The 13,948-nt window shown below is 47.7% G+C and overlaps 1 non-coding gene across 1 annotated transcript; it reads right to left on the bottom strand.

Moving 5' to 3' along the window:
* Window positions 1-11,879: 11,879 nt before the first annotated feature.
* TRNAG-CCC (transfer RNA glycine (anticodon CCC)) lies at window positions 11,880-11,952 on the bottom strand. The gene has a single exon. It is a non-coding gene; the product is annotated as a tRNA-Gly (tRNA).
* Window positions 11,953-13,948: the final 1,996 nt, after the last annotated feature.

Genomic DNA, 13,948 nt, shown 5'->3' on the forward strand with positions numbered 1-13,948 from the left:
TGGCCGCTGAGCCTGCGCGTCCGGAGCCTGTGCTCCGCAACGGGAGAGGCCACAACAGTGAGAGGCCCGCGTACCGCAAAAAAAAAAAAAAAAAAAAAAAAAAATGTTGGTGGAGATCACCGTTCATTTGGGTACGGAAAGTAGTGGGCTTTAAGTAAGCAATAAACTTATGAGACAGTCCCTCTTGCAATTTCTGAAATTATTTGCTTTTTGAACATGCACAAGCTCTGTCATTAAATTGCAGGTTCGTTCCCCTTATGAGGACCAGCCCCACAGAGGCTGCAGGGCACAGACGGGTTGCTCAGAGCTCCGTGCTGCCTGCAGGTAAGGTTCCTTTAGCCTATAGGATGTCTTAGGAAACTTCCAAGTCATTGCCCCCTTTCAAAAACCAGCAACTCTCACGTAAAATCTGGATGTCCAGCTTCTCTTGGAAATGATGAAGATTTGGCCACCGTGTGTGCGCCTGCAGCCATACCCCGCCCCACCACCACCCCGGTAACCACAAGGTGGAGGGGTGCACTGGAACCCCCAGACTGAGCACTGCTGTTCAGTTCAGCAGAGGCCCCCCCCATGCCCCTGCGAAGACACCCAGATGTTTTGTTCATGTATGTTACCTGCTTGTCCCCTTTGCATTTGCAATCTCTGAGAAGAAACTGAAGTTTGAACAGCAAAATATAGGGGCCAGGCTCTTAAAAGATGAGCTCAAATGGAGTGTGCACTGTTTGTGTCCCAGATTCTGCAGGACGTGTCTCCGAGGTTGGCCCAGGGCCATTGGAGCGATCTGCGTGGCCCCCTTCCAAGTGGTCCAGACCTTGCTCTCACTCCCCCGACCCCCACCCCATCCAACCCCTAGGCCTTCTTGAGTTTTAAGAAGAGTGTTAGGTTTTTTTCCCAAAAACTCATGGATGGTGGGGTGAACAGCAATAACTCAGTGGCAATACTACATTAACTCAGTGAAGAAAGCAAATCTTGGTGCAAGACACAAACCTATTACTTAAAACCCAGCAGCGTCATGGCAAATGCATCCCAACATCTAACGGGAAAGGTACGGTGCCGCCACCCCTGCGCCCACCCACTGCCACGCCCCGGTAGCGGTGCAGGTCCCCCCGACCCCAGGTGAAATTCGAGGGCTGTAGATGTGGAGGCTTCAGATGACAGCTGGAACAGCAAGCAGGAAACGGAAAAAGGGAAATCCCCACATAGCACAAGCCAGACATCTGTGGTCAGTCCCCGTGTGGAGAGGGCTTTCTGGAAGGAGCAGTTATTCTTGGGTGAGCAATTGCATAGCGTGCGCGAGAGTCACATTAGCTCAGTGAAATCCCTGAAATAACTGGGAGGGGGTGGATCATTCATACATTTGGTACTTTGTCTATCATGAGTAGGAAATGATCTGCGATACACGTCACAGCCATAGTCAGTGACACCAGCTGAGAACCCTGACAAGCCACGTATGTGATGTCCTTCCAGGATTAGCCACGTGCCCAAGTCTTCTGAACCTCAGTTTCGCCCCCTATGAAATGAAGATCTGCCCTTTGCCCTTCGTGAACCTCAAAGGGCGTTTCTAAAGGTCACAACTGGTCACCATTTGGCTCACATTCGGGTTTTGTTTGGTGGGCAGTGTTCTAAAACGACTCACAAATTCAGGTCTGACTTGTTTGTTTGTGTAGGTGGGAGTGGATCACATGCACTTTCCATATCACTCTAGACATCTCCCAAATATCACATTAGGCCTGCTGACACCTTTAGTCCCTGCCTGGCTCCAGTAGGCATTTGAGTTTGGGGTAAACTTTCACCAATATACAGCTAGCTGGAATGCTGTGGTCACCTTTCTGAAAACATTAACATAGAGCATATTATGGATTACTAGAGCCACCGAACTTCCTAACTGAAAGCCCTCCTTTATGTTCTGAAAGACAATTTAAAGTGCCTAAATACCCAGAAAGGACAGTAAGATGTTGGAGGCTGCAGTTAGCAGAACAGAGATGGAAGCCAGTTTTTTGCTGCTTACTTTACTTTACTTTGACCTTAAGCAAAAAGTTAGTGAATGCTTTAAAGTGTTCATGCTTGTCAACTCATTACATCTACCTTTCTTAAGTTCTCCTAAAGAATTGCATTCAAAAGTGTCTATCGGGGGCTTCCCTGGTGGTCCAGTGGTAAAGAATCCACCTTCCGATGCAAGGGACGCGGGTTCGATCCCTAGTCAGAGAACTAAGATCCCACATGCCGAGGGGCAACTAGCCCCTTGTGCCACAGCTACTGAGCTTGCACGCCTCAACTAGAGAGCCCACGGGTGGCAAACTACAGAGCCCACGTGCTCTGGAGCCCACGCGCCACAACTAGGGAAGAGAAAACCCGCACGCCACAACCAGAGAGAAACCCAAGTGCCACAACGAAGAGCCCGTGTGCCACAATGAAAAGATACCGCATGCCTCAGTGAAGATCCCGTGTGCCTGCAACTAGGACCCGAGATGCAACCAAAATAAATAAATAAATAAATAAAAGTAAATAAATAAATAATTTTTTTAGAAAGTGTTTATTACAAGGAGATGTTTATTTGCAGTATTTCTTTTAAGGGTGCATCTCAGAAGCCACAATAGAGCCTGAGTGTGAATTCATGGTGTAGGCGCAGAGGAAACATTACAAGACCGTAAACAAACGTTGTGAAGAGTATTTCATGGCATGATAAAGACTCAGAGGGAACTGGAAAAAGCAAGATTCAGATTTGTGTGCTTCTGATGTGCAAAAACAGTCAGTGCACATGGCTATCATTGTACAAAGAAATCAAAATAGATATGGTGGTTATATCTCAAAGTAGTGATACTATAGATGATTTCTTTTCTTCATGATGCTTTTCTGCAATTAGACATTCTGCAATTCAGTTTTATATAATACACATTCAAACTTCTCATGGATAATAACCTCATCAACCCGACTCCTGCTTCGGGCATTATTCCAAGCGATTTTTGACCATATGGTAACAGATCAAGAAGCCAGCCATCTGCGGGGCTGTGCTTCTAGGGAGGGAGAGTCAGGAGCAAGACCTTTGACTCCTGAGCTACTCATCTTGCCGTTTGATGCAGGTCTGTTCCCAGCTGAGTGAAAATGGTGATATTGCACTCAGAGGTTAACTCTGGAATGACTGGGATGGAGTCTCAGGCCACACACCGGAGGCACGCAGGAGGGCCCAGCAGGCAAATACCTGGGCAGGTGCCTTTCTGCAGACGAGCTGTTCACCAAGGTGTGCATCTTAGCAAGTAGCAATGGATAAAGTTCTTTCACTCCTTCTTTGGCAAAAAAGTCTACTTTCCAGAAAGGAATTACAGCATTAAATTAGGAAAATTGTTTCCATTGTTTACATAATATATCAGGAACTCCAGAAGTTCCAAATATTTAAGTATCCTCAACCTATTTTGGACTCTTGTAGGTGCAATTCGATTATTCAGTGTTGAATGTCATTTATTTGAAAAGAGTGGGGCAACTCTTGAGTGTGCTCTTAGTGGTACTATTGGTATTAAGGTTTTATTTACCAGGCTTTTATAGGACTTGCTATGTGCCAGGCGCTATTCCAAGCACTTTGAAAACATCGTTTAAAACTCACTGTGACCCTCTCAGGGAGGTACTTTTGTCACTGTTGTTGGATGAAGAACACAGATTAAGCCAGGAAGTGACAAAGATGGGCTACGAACCCTGAGGGGCTGGCTCTGGAGCTCCTGCTCGTCACCAAGAGGGGTGAGACAAAATTCTCTGTAAAACCTTTTCTAGGGCCTTTGGGGAAAACCACTTGGTCCACGAAGGATAAGGATATCATCTAATGAAAAGAAGATTTCAAAGAAATATTTGGCTCGCCTTAGGCGCCCCTATCTGACGGTGCCTGTGGTAGATTTCACGATTGCAGGGTGCCATCTTGTGGTCAAGGAGAATATAGCTGGATGGCCTGAAAAGTAGCCTGTTTACACCTCGATCTAAAAGCCTTTGTGTTTCTAGGGAGCCTGCAGACTCTGGTCACACACTTCTGTTAATTTGCAGAAGCAGCGGCCTCATCGATGTGCAGCCTGTGAGAAGTCAGGCAGGTCTAGAGGACGCTCCTGTAGGTTTTGCTACCAGTAGAGATGCAGGGGTTGAACACACAGAGACACACCAACAAAGGGGAAATCAGAGCCAACCACTGGGAACATTGTGTCAGCTGTAATACTCCTGCCCACTTTACAGATGGTAAAACTGAGTTTCAGGGGGACTAATGGCATGCCCAAGATCATACAGCTAATCACAGAGCTGGGATTCTGAGTGCCCGCTGACAGACCTCATGCAAACCTCCTGTTTATGCCACTGGACTGTGGGCAGAACCTGGGCTCACCGCTAGACAGCCACTCCGAGACACAGCCCATATAGCACTTAGCCACGCAGAGGGGAAGCCCTGTGGCTCATATACCTGTTTTCCGTTCAAACTAAAAATGCTCTGAATCTCGCCAGGTCCTTTGGTGTTCTGAACTCCCCTCATCAGCCACACGAAGTGAAATATATGGATTATTTTTTTGTTCTTACCAACTCATAGGCAAATTTAAACTTGAAGGGACCTACAAGGTACCTTTCTCCAAAATAGTGCCAGTTTTGAGCACGGACAGAACCCCACAAGACGTCCACCTCAGAAAAGGGCTGCTGTGCTCCTGACTCATCCGCCTCCATCTGTGATCATACTCTTGGCAGTAATAGCAGTGCCGGTTCCTTCATCTCCAAAGGACTCAGCTCCAACCCAGACCTGCAGCGTCAGCTTCCCCCAGGAGCTTGTCAGCAGTGCAGAGCCTCAGGCTGTGCCCAGCCCTCCGAACTAAGAATCCTCATCTTAGTAAGATCAGGGTGATGCCTGTGGCATGCAGGTGTGTGATCCGCTGCTGGAGACACTGGCCAAGGGTGATGGATGTGAACCAGGCCAAGAGACGGGGTGGGAGAGGGGACTTACCTGCCTTCCAGGTGGCAGGAACACCAGGAGGGCACTGTAAGGTGGACAGTGCAGCACAGGCTGAGGACAGAAAGGACAGCTAAAATCAAGGAGCCATTCTGGACCATAATAGGTTTGGGATATTTGAGGCACCCAGCAGAGGCCACGGTGGAGCAGTGGTGGACGTGGGACATCTGAACTGGATGCACAGACTCGAGACTCATCAAGGCCGTGGCCGTTTGCCAAATGACCTCTGAATTGGAGAAAGGGGAAGGTGGCGAGCTGCTAGCCCCCCCTCCCAAGTCCACTCCCCCTTATTCCGTGGAATAAAGTTTTGCCTTTGCAGGGGGTCTCCCGGGTGGACGTTGCATTTCTGATCTCCCTTGTCACCAGACCCTGCTCTGGCCAACAGAGTATGAACTTGCATGTCACTTGCTCAAGCAGGAATTGCTTTCTATCAACGTCAGTTTTTTCCTCCCTGGGGCTGTGGTGCAAGAGGGGAGAGGGCAGCGTAGGGACAGTCCTGGGTCCCCACCTGACCATGGAGACCCAGACTGTCATTGTGGAGAGACACATAAGCTTGCGTTCAGTCGCTGTGTTTCGGAGATCTTTTCAAACTTTTTAAATTTTGACAAAACTTCAGACGCAGGAAAGTTGCAAGCATAGCACAACAAAGCATTCCTGTGTATCCTTCACCCAGTTCCCCCATGTCACTACATTTGTTTCATCCTTTTCTCTCTTCCTCAAATATACATATTTTTCTCAGCCACTTGAGGGTAAGCCTCGGGCACGCTGCCTCTTCTCCACTGTATATGTCAATATTTCCTACAAACAAGGATATTCTCCTAATGCCATAAACCATAGCAAAATAATCAAAATCAGAAAACTAACGTTGGTAGAGTTGAAGCTACCAGCTAGTATAAAGACCACAGTGAGGTTTTGTCGATTGTCCCAATGATGTCCTTTACAGCAAAGGAAGCCCAGGATCACAGCACCGTCCCTTGTCGTGTCTCTTCAGCCTCCTTTAATCTGAAATAGCTCCTCAGTCTGTTACGTGACATGGATCTTATTTGACGTCAAGGTCTTAAGGGTTCAGCCCCTGATGTTGCAGACTGTCCCAGGACTTGGGCTTGTCTGCTGTTCCCTCATGATTCGATTCAGGGGATGCAGGTGGCAATGTCTTGTCCTCCTCCGGACAGGTATCATTACCTGCTTTCATCGGTCTGTTCTTATTCACGGTCCCATATTGGTGGTCGTCTGATCAAGGTGGAGTCTTCCATGTTTCTCCAACATAAAGTCACCGTTTTACCCTTTCCAATTCATGAGCGCTCTGCAGGGAGACGCAGGGGGTCATTCAGCAGTTTAGACAGCACAGTGACTAGTGCAAATGCGGAAGCTCTGCTGACTCAGCAGCAAATCCAGGCTCCTTGGCCTGAGGACAGTTGTTAGGAATCTTGCACATTCACATCCCTCCCTTGGTATTTTGGATAGGCGGGAAAGTTTTCCTAGTTTCCCTGGACTCCCATTAAACTTTAATATTAATTTGTTAATAGCCCAGAAGGGGGCCTGGGTGGTATATTTCCATTTTGCCAGAGAAGTCCACGGCAGGACAGGCATAGTTTCTGGACAAGAGGACTGGGAGCCGCTCTATCCCTTAGGATGCTTTCAGCCTCCACAACAGGTGCTGCAACCCTGAGGGACTGAATGGGGCTGCCCCGCCCAGCTGCTCCCTTTGTCCTGAAACCCCGTAGGGACTGACCCCTCTTTTCCAACAGTCCCACCTGGAGACTCAGCCCCAGTGGGAGGAACGTTCATGCTGGCCCAGGAAGCGAGGACAAATGAGGAAGAGGCTGGCAATGTTACCGTATCGGGTGGCTAAAGACCAAACGCTGGCCCAGGGCCCAGCCTTCAGCCCCTGCTCCTCCACCTTCCCCTCCCCACTCAGCTCCAGCAGCCTCTGCTGTTCCCCAACTCTCAGCACATTTTGAGGTCACCTCTGCTCCTGCTGTCCCCACCTCTCCCCTCCCACACCTCTCAGGGAGGCCTGGCACCGGCCAAGTCTGGACACTCTGCCCCAGGGGGAGGGGTTTCCTGGCCTCTCTCCTTCCCTGATGGTAATGCCTCCATCATGACGATGATGTGTTTGGCCTTTGACCTTCACATGTCCCTGGATCACACCCCACACCTAGGCATCTCCTCTTGCAAAGCCATCCAGCCCAAGTCCGGGCTGGAAGGGAAAATCTAGTGTCCTGATCACCCTCGGGCACCCACACACACACGCCTTCCAGGGCACAACACCAGCCTGCATGACCATGTGTGCCCGACATGACTGTGTGTGTGTGTGTGTGTGTGTGTGTGTGTGTGTGAGAGAGAGAGAGAGAGACAGAGACAGAGACAGAGACAGAGAGACAGAGATGATGCTCTCAACACAAAGCACACCAGCCCCCCAGGAGGCCAGGCCACCCGCACTCAGTGCTCTGCCAGGCAGTCTGGAGGACACTGTTGTCTTCTGAAGCGCAGCCCCATTTGCGACCCCCAATAGCCCAGAAACCCTGGGGGTGGGTGCAGAGAAGGCCCCGTCCAGCAGCCGGCTGAGAGCAAGCCTCTGAGAAAGTTCGACTGTCCACCACATGGCCGCTGCTCTCCCCAGCGCTCGGAAGCCAGTGCGGTCCAGGGCGCTGGTCAGTTCCGAGCCCGGAGGCCCTCCCTGTTTCCAGGGCGGGGGAGCACGGGCCCCTGAGTCCCACTACCGACAGAGTTTCCACGGGCTGAACTCCGCAGGGTCAGAAAGCATTTCCTAAGGAAGATCCATGCGTGCCAGGACAATCCTCACTGGTCTTCCCCAGGGGCCAGCTCTGCTTTAACCCAGAGGACAGGAGCAGGTAGGCAGTCCTGTCCACCTTGGCCGTAATCATTAGTTGAGCACGTACTATGCTCAAGGCAGTGAGCTGGGGCTGGGGTTGGGCAGGACACGGGCTCTGACTGCAGGAAGTGCACGCCCAGCACCCCCAGCCTGCTGATCATCACCACCTCCCTCTTCTTGCAACCCCTGACAGGAGCTCCCCAAAGCCAAGGAGGCAGGCATGGAAGGGGGTGAGGAAGAGGCTGGAAGAGGCACAGGTGTCAGGTGAGGGACAGGCCACACTGCTCCCGCAAACACAAACTCACAAAGTTGGATTCAACCTGGCAGGTCAAGGAGGGGACATGTGAAGGGGGGTGGTTCTGCCCCACCCAGGGGAAAGAGAAAGCTCTGGATCAGCTTCTCAAACTAATGCCTGATGGAACCCTCCCCGGGTAGAAGGGATGGTGGCAAGAGACATGCTCCATTTTTAAATAGGTTTGGGAAATGTGGGGTTAAAGGAAACCTGGTGCTGCCCTGCAGGATTTATCAAAGGTGTTATTCTATCACAGTGTATCTGGAATCTCCAAGAGAGAGGTGAGGGCCTGCCACAATGCCAGACTTACTTGACCGCAAACCCTTTGTCGTGGATCATACAACCAGGGTTGCATGGGGCACAGCATAGGGGGTACAGGTCCCCAGTGTCTCCCAGCCCTGACACTGCAAGGCGATTTTCCCCGGAGGTCCCCATCACCAGGGAACTTGCTAGAAATGCAAATTCTCGACCCCACCTGGACCTCCTGAATCGGAAACTCTGGACGTGGGATGGGCAATCTGTTACAGCAAACCCTCCAGGGGATTCTGGTCCTGCTCCAGGCTGTGACACCCTCCTCATGGAAGCTGGGATCTGGCAGATGGAGAGGAGTTCTCCAAAAACAATAACAAGGAGTAAATGAATTTTAGGGGCCTTTCCCTTGAGCTGATAGTAGGTGGGTGAGGGGCCATGCCGCCAAGCACAGGGTCACTCTGCGGGGTGATGCACTGCCCACCCGCTGGTGCTGGGTCCCTATGGCCACTTCCCTCCCTCATGCAACCAGTCACCACCAGGACCAGGAAAGCCTGGGTGGGGCTCTTTGCACACTGGACACCATGCAGGGATGGAGACTTTCCCTCCCCCAGGGTCAGGAATGCAGACCTCAGTTCACATGGGCTCAACCAGCCTGGAGCCCAGCCTGAACCCCAGCTTCTGTCTGTGGCGTGAGGCTTGTGCAAAGAATGTGTCCAGTGAGAGGGGGAGAAGAGCCGACCTCACCCGGGCCCCCAGACACAGATGTCACCACCCCCTTCACCCCACGCAAAGCGCACGCTCTGATGGAACTTTTATTGCTGATAATTGGGCCAAACTAAGCAGAAGTAGCATGGTGACCCCTGGCAGGCTGCTTCTGTGGCAGCTGCTCAGGTGACATCCAGGGGACAATCTGAGGCTAAGGCCAGCTGTCCACTCCCCATCCCCACGCCTCTCCCCCAGGCCAGGCAGGGACTGGCTGCATGATCACCCCACAGCTCAACTAACAAGGGCAGGGGCACATTTTGCAGACTTCATGGATGTTAAAAACAAAGACCACTCTAGCACCTTCTTGATCATTTCTTAAATCCCAAAAGGTTCCAGCAAGGGTTCCCTCCACCCTCAATCGTATGACTTATTTAGAAATTCTCCCCTTAACACAAGGGGTCTGATATTTGGAGAGTGTTTCTTTCTGAAGCAAGGGACCCACCACGGAGAAGAGAACAGGAAAGACCATAGACCATAGAATTATGGTCTTTATCGTAACAGGTGCACGGGGGAAATTACAGGACATGCGGAAGAGCCCAGACTGGAGGGGAGAGGAGGCTGCCAGCCAACATCCAGTGTGCAGAAACATAATCCAAAGACAGACCCCAATTCTCAGAAACCCTACCACCTAAATCCAAGGGAAGGAAATGCTCTCCTAGTGGCCCCAAGTAACATGGATGCCTCCTCTCTCACAAGGAGCCAGGAGTAAGAAAGAGCCTCCCAGGGGTCCCCACCTCCATCATGCCAAGGCCAGACTGGCCCAGGAGACAAGGCGTGTCTGCCCCACAAAGCGTGTATCAGGTGTGCCCTATGTGCTTCCAGGGCAGAATCAGGGCGTCCATGCACAAAGCACAGCACAGGGTGCTGGGTGATTTGTAGCCCAAGCGTTCTGGTGGCTAACTCCTCCATGGGTAGAATATCCTATGAAGGTCTGCAGTTGGCCTGGGGCCCAGGGACATTTAAGCATAGGTAGTAAAAGGCTGAGACACATACACTTATTTATTTGTCTCCGGAAATACTTTATGGCAGCTTACAAATAAACACACAATTCTGTGCCGCAAGATGAAACATAACTACAGTGAGAAATTCGAGGCAAAGGAAAGCAAAGAAAGACGGGTAGGTGGCGGCAGTGGCAGCCCAGTGCCAAAGGACGGAAACAGGCCCAGAGAAAGATCCAGGAAGCATCTCCTATATGTGCCGTAAGTGCCAAACATGACATCTCACCAGAAACACAGAGACAGAGAGACAGCGAGAGAAAGAACAACACAGACAGACCCTCCAAGAAAACCAGCCCTAAACCTCGACAAACCTATTTCCCCAGGATCTCAGAAATCCATTCAAGGTAAGTCCTACTGAACAGGGACTGTCCGCCTGAGACAGGCCAGCTTGAAAGATGGATTTGATTCCGTCTGGATTCCAGAGTGTTAGGGAGACTTTACAACATGTCTCAGCCTTGCTACACTCTTTGAAGTGAGATGAATTTCTCGTAACTTTTTCCAGAAAATGAGTCAACGTGGAGTCCTGATTTTCAGGCAGTGTGCTGTGGAATCCCAAATGCTTAAAGTAAATGTCACACAAAAAATAGTTTAATGGAGAAGCAAAATAACAGCCATACTTCTTACCACGCTGAGCTGGAGGTGTCCCTTAAAACAGTGGTCCCCAAACCTTTCTGGCACCAGGGACTGGTTTCGTGGAAGACCACGACGGAGGGGAGGGGGATGGTTTCAGGATGATTCAAGTGCATTACATTTATTATGCACTTTATTTCTATTATTATTACATTGTAATATATAATGAAATAATTATACAACTCACCATAATGCTGACAGGAAGCGGAGCTCAGGCGGTAATGCAAGCAATGGGGAGCGACTGCAAATACAGATGAAGCTTGGCTCACTCACCCACCGCTCACCTCCTGCTGTGCAGCCCGGTTCCGGTACCGGTCCGTGGCCAGGGGTTGGGGACCCCTGTCTAAAATCATCCTTCAGTTCTCAAGTAACAGTCACCAGGATTAATGTTAAATGGGTCCAGATCCATCTTATTCTAGATCAGATTCATGGCAGGTGTCCAGGAAATGGCAATGATTTCAATTGTTATTGTAAACAGCATTATTTAAAAATCAATGTACTCCATTTAAAAAGCATCTTCTGTCCACTCTCACCACTTTTCTTCAACATCGGAGGTTGTTCGATTTTCTGGGGCTGCTGTAACAAATTACCGCAAACTCAGTGCCTTAAAACCACATATATATTTTTTAATATTTATATATTTATTTATTATTTATTAATTTGGGGCTGCGCCAGATCTTAGTTGAGGCATGCGGACTCTTAGTTGCGGGATGCCTAGCTCCCTGAACAGGGATCGAACACGGGCACCTTGCATTAGGAGAGTGGAGTCTTACCCACATTTAGTTTTTAACTTTTTATTTTATATTGGAGTATAGTTGATTAACAATGTTGTGATAGTTTCAGGTGTACAGCAAAGTGATTCAGTTATACATATACATGTATCTATTCTTTTTCAAATTCTTTTCCCATTTAGGTTGTTACATAATATTGAGCAGAGTTCCCTGTGCTATACAGTAGGTCCTCCTTGTTGGTTATCCATTTATTTATTTTTTTAAAAATATTTATTTATTTATTTATTTGGCTGCACCAAGTCTTAGTTGCGGCATGCTGGATATTTAGTTGGGGCATGAGGGATCTTTTAGTTGCGGCATGCAGGATCTTTAGTTGTGGCACGTGGGATCTTTAGTTGTGGCATGGGATCTGTTCCCTGACCGGGGATCGAACCCAGGCCCCCTGCATTGGGAGTGCAGAGTCTTAACCATTGGACCACCAGGGAAGTCCCTGGTTATCCACTTTAAATACAACAGTGTGTACATCTCAATCCCAAACTCCCTAACTATCCCTTCCCCCGAAACCACCCCCCCGCCACCGCTGGTAACCATAAGTTCATTCTCTAAGTCTGTGAGTCTGTTTCTGTTTCGTAAATAAGTTCATTTTTATCATTTCTTTTTAGATCCCGCATATAAGCCATATCATACGATATTTCTCTGTCTCTGTCTGACTTACTTCACTCAGTATGACAATCTCTAGGTCCATCTATGTTGCTGCAAATGGCATTATTTCATTCTTTTTATATTTATTATCTTACAGTTCTGTAGAGTAGAAGTCTGACACAGATCTCACTGGGCTGAAATCAAGGTGTGGGCAGGGCTGGCTCCTTCTGGAGACTCTTGGGGAGAATCATTTCCTTGCCTTTTCCAGCTTCTAGAAGCTGCCCACATTCCTCAGCTCGCCTCTTCCTCCATCTTCAAAGCCAGCAACTGTGACCCAGTCCCTCTCACTCCATCACTCTGACCTCCTCCTTGCCAATTTCTTCCCTTATCAGGACGCTTGTGGTTACACTGGGTCCACCTGTATGATCCAGAATAATCTCTTGAAGTCACTGGTTAACAACCTCAATTCCATCCACAAACTTAATTGCCCTAGGTCATGTCAGCTAATTCGTTTACAGATTTAAGGATTAGAACATGGACATTCTAATGCCATGATTCTGCCTACCACAGAGGTCCTTGAGAGAAAACTAAGTAAAAGGCATATAGATTGGAAAGGAAGAAATAAAACCAGCTTTACCACAAAGACATGAGACTCTGTGTAGAGAAATCTAAGGAATCTACAAAAAAGCTGCCAAAACTAACGCGTGAGTGTAATGAGGTTGTAGGATACAAGGTCAATATACAAAAATCCATTGTATTCATATATACTAGAAGTACAATGTATTGGAAATTTTTGTATGCTAGAAATACAACGAAAAATTGGAAAATTAAAAAATGTTAAATCCCATTTACAATGATATCAAAGAATATGAAATACTTATCTCATATAAGTGTTTATATAAATTTATATAAGTTTAGTATTAAATTAAAAGATGCACAAACTATAAAACAAACCTGAGAAAAATTAAAGAAAATTCAAATAAATGGAGAGATATATCATGCTCATGACTTGCTATTGTTATGCTGTCAAGTCTCCCCAGATTGATGGATAGATTTGTTGCAATCCCAAACAAAATCTCAGGAGACTTTTTTGTAGAAATTGAGCTAATTATAAAATGTATATGAAAATGCGAAGGACCTAGAATGGCCAACCCAATTGTGAAAAAGAAGAGCAGGGTTTAGGACTCACACTCCTGATTTTAAGATGTACTATAAATGAACAATTACCCAGACAGCATGGTAATAAGGTCTACGGGAAATAGACATATAGATCAATAGAAAAAAAAATAGTTCAGAAATGGACCCACTCATACAAGGTCAATTAATTTTTGGCAAAGGTGCCAAGGCAATTCAATGGAAAAACTATAATTTTTTCAACAAAAGGTGCTAAAACAATTGGCTATCCCCGTGCAAAAAACAAAACAAAATGATTAAACTCAACCCCTACTTCACACTATATAGAAAGACTAATTTGAAATGACTCATCGACCTAAATGTAAAAGCTAAAACTCTGAAACTTTTAGAAGAAAATCTTGGTCTCTTGGGGTTAGGCAAAGATTTCTTAAATTGGACCCCTGAAGCATGAACCATATATTTTAAAACTTAGTAAAGTAGACTTCAAAATTGAGAATGTTTGCTCTTGAAAAGATACCATTAAGCTAAATGAAAAGGCAAACCATAGACTATGAGAAAATATTTACAAAACATATAAAAGATTTCTACCCAGAATATATGAAAAACAGTTACAATTCAAAAATAAGGAGATAACCCACTTTTTTAAAAGGGCCAAAACAATTTGGACAGTTCACCAAAGAGTATCAGATGGCCAAGAAGCCCATG

Source organism: Physeter macrocephalus, unplaced genomic scaffold (genome assembly GCF_002837175.3).
Source record: "Physeter macrocephalus isolate SW-GA unplaced genomic scaffold, ASM283717v5 random_684, whole genome shotgun sequence".
NCBI lineage: Eukaryota > Metazoa > Chordata > Mammalia > Artiodactyla > Physeteridae > Physeter > Physeter macrocephalus.